Source organism: Vulpes vulpes, chromosome 12, assembly GCF_048418805.1.
Source record: "Vulpes vulpes isolate BD-2025 chromosome 12, VulVul3, whole genome shotgun sequence".
NCBI classification, from domain to species: Eukaryota; Metazoa; Chordata; class Mammalia; order Carnivora; family Canidae; genus Vulpes; species Vulpes vulpes.
The window spans coordinates 76,553,648-76,559,794 of record NC_132791.1 but is presented as its reverse complement, the minus strand read 5'-3'; the positions used below and the strand labels follow the sequence as shown (position 1 = coordinate 76,559,794).

The window sequence follows — 6,147 nt, the reverse complement described above, 5'->3', positions numbered from 1 at the left end:
CACTGTTCTTTCAGCTGGAATAGAAAGAGGCGGTGATTTCCTTTCCTCCCTTCTCCCGGGAGAGGGTCAAAAGACAAGTGCTGTTTCCGCCCGGTTTTGAACCGGGGACCTCTCGCGTGTTAGGCGAGCGTGATGACCACTACACTACGGAAACCCACGCTCGCCCACTTCTCCGAGATCAGTGTTCAATTCTTGCTAAGTCAGGCCGTGGAGCCGTTCCATATCTACCCCAGGTGAGAGAGCAGAAAATAAACCCAAAAACCCAGACAGGAGAGCTATAGGAAATAGGAGGACAAATCGCGTCAGAGCGAAGAAATAAAAAATGGACATGGAGGGATACAGATGAGGAGAGCACACAGGGTGGAAGGAACAGCATGTAGGCAGGATTTCTTGTGTTAAGAGATATACCTGTTCAATTGGAGGTGTGTGTGTGAAATAGACACAGAGGGAAATGTGATTGAAAAGCCTGGACATAGAGAGATATATTGAGGAGAAGGGGTTGTCCAGGCTTAAGAACCTTTGAAAAATCCCGGGAAGGTGGTTTACACAATCAAAGTAACATTTTGGAAAAGGTTTTTTTATTTGGAATGACAAAGAGGTTGGAAATGGGGCAATTAGAAGGGAAGAAAAAGGAAAGAAGTTATAGAGCTAGGAAAGGGTTGGGGTTTATCCTGTTAATTCTTGAGATTATCAGTAGCAGGAGTCTTTCTGGGTCATCAGTGCCTGGTACACTGCCTGGCATAGAATACTTCCTTCATAAACATCAGAAGATGGATGAAGGGAGAAGAAAGAAGGATTCTGGCAAGGTTGTGTAGGAAGGATTTACAGTATTCGTCAAGACACTGGGTATAGAGATCTGAGGGAGAGGAAGGAGTCAAAGGCACTTAGAAGTCTTGAAACAGGGTGGCCAATACAGAAGAGATTTTGATTAATGTCTGATGAATGGAAGAATAAATCCATTCATTTACAAGCACCTTTTATATGAATGAAAGAATGAATGGTCCTGCCAGATGGGTATAGGATCTCCTTAAAGAAGAACTACCTGAAGATCTTACTTATTTCTATTATTCTTTCATGCCTTTTCTCTAAAAATTTCCCTGGCTTCACAATCTTTTTTTTTTTTTTTTTTTTTCTGACAGTCTGGGTCTGTATGATCCCTTCAGACCCGTGCTACTCAGAGACCTCAGACTCACAGATTCTTTATTACATCCTGTCTCTCTAGGTGACCCTCACCAGCCTTCTTTGCATCCCAAGGCTAAGTAACCCCCACAAATCTCAATTACAAAGTCACGGAGAGGTTTTTTTCTCACCAGGATCTCTCTGTCTAGAAAACAGGAGTAGGAGGTCCACCTTCCTACTAGCCAAAAAATTGTGAATCTTGAGTTGGAAATGCCCAGCACAGCCTAGTGCAGATGATGATCTCCACAGAGCTCTCTCCACAGCTTTTTTCAGGTTTTCTTTCTTTGTCTATAGCCCAATGATAGAGTATTGTCAAAGATTAAGCCTGAGATGCCTTGTGGGTGAAATAAGATAAGAATCAGATAAGATAAATTGATAAAGATAAGATAAATCTTAAAAAGATTCAATATTTCCTGGAGTTGAGTTCAGGAGAGAAGCTCTAGGGATCACAGGTGCCTATTAAGAAGGAATGAAGAGTCATTAACGAGAAAACAGGTGCCCTCTCCTCTAGCTTTGAGTGCATTCTAACATTTGACCTGATTCCCACACTAACTCTCTTTTTGACTAATGGTCATTCTAAGCATGTGCCCTAACTAATTTTATGGGTCTAAACTGGTACCAAAGGGTTGCTTCCCTGCCATCCAAGAGGACCTAAGGGCAGGTCATCTCAAACATGATTTCAGCAACAGCAGAATGAAAAACAATGAATTCTGTTAGAGAGTGTTGGTGGAAGGAGAATCCTACCATATGTCACCACAAGAATGATCTATCTCTGAAACAATTTCACATGATCTTGAATGACAGAGGGCCAATGAAAGGTCCCAAATGGGTAGGGATAACAGGGCTTTCCAGAGGTTGTGTATCTTACTATAAAAATAGGGTTGTGATTGTTACCTGGTTAGAAATATGACATCTAGGAGGAGAATTTGGGGCTGCCTCTCTGGTCCTCACATCTGCACCATTATCTCCTCCCATTGTGTCCCAGGTCACTGGGTGGGGCCTGATCCTTTTCCCTAACTTCCAGAGAAAGATAAGACTGTCATAGGGGTCTTCCTATCCTAGGATCCTGGGACAAAGATAAGACAGGGGGAAGAGGAGGAGGAAAAGTTTTTAAGTGAACACTGAAACTGGCTTTACTAAGCATTTAACTCTAAAGAAACTTAAAGAAATTTAAAAATGGTCAGGAAAGATCAACAATAAAAACACTAATGCTCCAGGAGTCAGAATCTCTTTTTGTTCTAATTATCTGTCAGAAATTTTGAGATTTTGAGCCAGAAATAATGGGAAAAGGCTTTTCTCCATTATGAAAGAAAACCTTACACATTTGTTGTCTTCCTTTTTTTGCCTGAGCTCAAGAGATAAGAACTCTGGTGCATATGTCTTTCAAATTGTGAAATGAAATCAAAATTGCTTCTCTACACCGTGGACTTTCTGGTCAGAGTTGCTGCTTACCAGCCTGACCTCTTGAGCCCTCATCTGTGTACTGAGACCCTACTATGGGCTCAGATTACATCCTCCCACAGCTGGGCTTGCCACTTTTCCCAGAGAACAATCGAAGCCCATTTGGAGCGCATTCCTTATCCAGGAACTATGGGAAAATTTAGAAGGGAAGCCTGTTCTGTCCAAGAAGAGAACCCTGGTGAATTCTAATCTTAATCTGCAAATCCATTCCTCAAGCATCTCTGGTGAGCATCTATTCCACAGGGAGAAGGCAACCAAAGTAGTAAATTGTCTACTGATCAATTCCTGACTCTGCTCCAAGAATCCCTCGCTTCTCATTCTCCATATGAAGAAACATGTTAAGGATCTATCAGGTACCACTATTTATCCAACTAAGCCCCTCTTATGTGTAAATAGCTCTCATATCCCCCAGTTTTCTTGGTAGGTAAAGATGACTCTAGTGACAGTGTTAGAAAAACTTTGGTCACAAGGATCTCAGCAAGCAGGATGGAGAGACTGAAAAGTTTCTTCATGGTGACAACTCTCATCACTCTTTTCTGGAAAGCTAAAGGAGCCACCTCCACACTCTTGACTCCTTTGATTAGCTAATGATTACCCCCCCCCCCCCCCCCAGTAAACATTATCACTAGTTGATTTGCATTTTTCATATTTGCTTCTTGTTTGTTTCCCTTACACTCCAAATGAGCTGTAGCTCCAGGAGGGAGGGAATTTTTGCCATGTTTTCACCCTTTAATACTGCATCCAGGACCATCCATTAATATGTGCTCAAGCGATACTTTTTGAGTTACAGAATAAATGATTTGACACTTCTTTCACCTCCTAACTGTGGTGGGGCCAGTTCAGAGCAGGAAGTGGGAAGAGAAATTTTTCCTGTTTCTTCCATAAGACAGAAGGAAGACCAAAAATATAGGATAGCTTGTAGTTTCTGGTGCAATCTAAATTTCTTCACCTTTCATTTCCTGAAACTACCGTGAAGCTCAACAAACTATAAAACTGATGTAACCTTCCTCAGCAAATTCTCCATCAGTGCTCAAAAATCCTTGTAGGAAATATCTGAGAATTTTTCCTTCTGTTCCTGTTTTTTAATCAAAGTAACTGACCTGGAGAAAAACCTAGTCTTGCCCTCTCTGAGACTCAAACTGAGGACCTTCAGATTATGAAATTGACGCTCTGCCTACTGTGCCAAGAAGGCAACTGCCCATGATCTTTCACATTTAAAATAAAATAACAAATATTATTTTCCAAGCACCGCTGGTTTTTTGTTTTTTGTTTTTTGTTTTTTTTTGGTTTCCAGCATTTAAGAAATGCTACCAATGTGACTTGAAAATCACTCCATGTAAGCCAGTGCTGGACCCAAAGGATTTCACACCCAAGATGAGTGAAGTCCAAGCCTTTCCAGTATTCACCCAAGGATAGGTCCATTTGGGCTGTAAGACTGGGGGCAGTGATGCCTGTCTTTGCTGCTCTGCTGTTCTAATGATGTGGTTTGTCCTTCCCTCAGAGCTCTTTTACACCTCAGGAAGGTGTAAGGCGATCTTACACCTTCCTGGTCTCCTTTGTTGAAAATAAACATAGGAGGTGTTTATTTATTATTGGTTCACTGATGGCCGACTAAAAGAATGAATGAGTGGGTGAATAAATAATCCTCATATTTGTCTACAGTTCAAACTTCTCTGTCTTGGTCTGTTTTATCTTCACTTACATCTACATGACTGGAGACATTCTCCCTACCAAACAGCAACAAAACAACAACTTAATAGAAATCTTGCTGTTCGCTTTGTTTTGTTTTGTCATGTACCATTAATTATACTGAGAGATCTATGGAGATTATCTCATATGGTCCAATTGGATTTTGGCAACAAAACTACTTATCAAAATCTACACTTTCAAGATACAATGGAAGTGCAAGTAAGTTAAGTATTGCTCCTACCATCCTGGAGCTTCTAAGTGGCAAAGCATGAGTCAAGAAGCATACTTCTAGATTCTATACTGTACGCTCTTTCTCTGCTCCAACTCAAGAAGTCTCTGTTCTCCACAGTAGCTCATTCATTCATACACAAATATCTCACTCTCAGCCTCCTTTATGTTGGCCTTTTGGGCTTAGACCCCCCACATCAATATTGATTCATTGTCCTCCTTCAAATCCCACATCCAGTGACTTGAAAATTACTGAGCACTGTTGTTGTGCAATTCTTTTGAATCCATCACTTCTCTTCCATTCATTTAGTACATGTTCACTGGACAGCTGTCCTTTGCCAGGCACTGTACTGTGCTCAGGTATTCAGAAGGAAATCTGATGACTGCAGACCTCAAGAGATGGGAGGATAAATATGGACAAGAAATGATCCATTTCTAGTTTCACTGCTTTGTCTCTCTGGCATTTACAGATAAATAACTCATTCTAAAATATCAAGTTTAATAACATCACTCTATATTAATTTATCTTTGTGGTGATTTTTTCTTTTTACAATATCCCTTCTTATAGTTATTTAGCAATTAATCTAGGTTGCTAATAGTAATTGGTACATGCATTACCATATACATACCTGATATTTTACAGTCTATTATAAAATCAGTGTTAGACCATTCAAGTCATATATAGAAACCTTATCATCATGTAGGTCCCTTTATTCTAACACCTTTGTGGTGTGTATATAGTATATTCAGATGATGTGTTATAATTTTTGCTTTCAGGCATCAAAAGCTTACTTTAAAAAATAGCGAGAAAGAGAGAGAGAGAGAGAGAGAGAGAGAGAGAGAGAGAACTTTAAAGAACTCCAGAGAATAACGCTCTATTGTCTCTACCCAGATATTTCCTATTCTTCTCTTGTTCCTTTGTTTCTGATGTTCCAAATTTCCTACCAATTCTCTTCAGTCTTAAATCTTTTTTTTAAAGCCATTCTGTTACCAGTGAATTTTCTCAGTGTGCTTTCAAGAGAGAATGTATTTATTTCGCCTTTATGTCTGAAGGATATTTTTGCTTAGATAAAATTTCAGATGGACAATTATTTTCTTTCACCGTTTAAAAAATATTCCTTCTTTTCTCTCTAGCTCCTACGGTTCTGATAAGAAGCCTTCACACATGCAACACCTTTTCCTTGTCCTCTGGCAGCTTTCAATTTCTTTTCTTTAATTTCATTGTGACGTGTCTGGACCTGATTTTCTTTGAGTTCATTCTTCGTGAGCTTTCCTGAACTTCTTGAATCTGGCTTATGTGTTTTGCACTTTCCCGGACTGTGCTGAATGTCGGGCCAAGCTGTAGGGGACACATGGAGAAATACAGAAAATGTGTATGCCTCATCCTTCGGGGATCACACCTCCTCCGAAGAAACGAGACTTATTATAAACTGGCAGTCTACATACCTATGTCTTGGAGAGCCCTCACCAGCCCTGTCTTGTCCATTCCCATACGTCAAAATTCAAAGAAATACCCCCAAATACCCACCACTTTCTCATTTTCTTGAGGCTTGAAATCACCCCCCTGGAAAGCCAACGTCGGACAAAATT

At 40.3% G+C, this 6,147-nt stretch overlaps 1 non-coding gene across 1 annotated transcript; it reads right to left on the bottom strand.

Moving 5' to 3' along the window:
- Positions 1-81: 81 nt before the first annotated feature.
- Positions 82-154, bottom strand: TRNAV-AAC (transfer RNA valine (anticodon AAC)). Its single transcript has one exon. It is a non-coding gene; the product is annotated as a tRNA-Val (tRNA).
- Between the last annotated feature and the right edge of the window lie 5,993 nt (positions 155-6,147).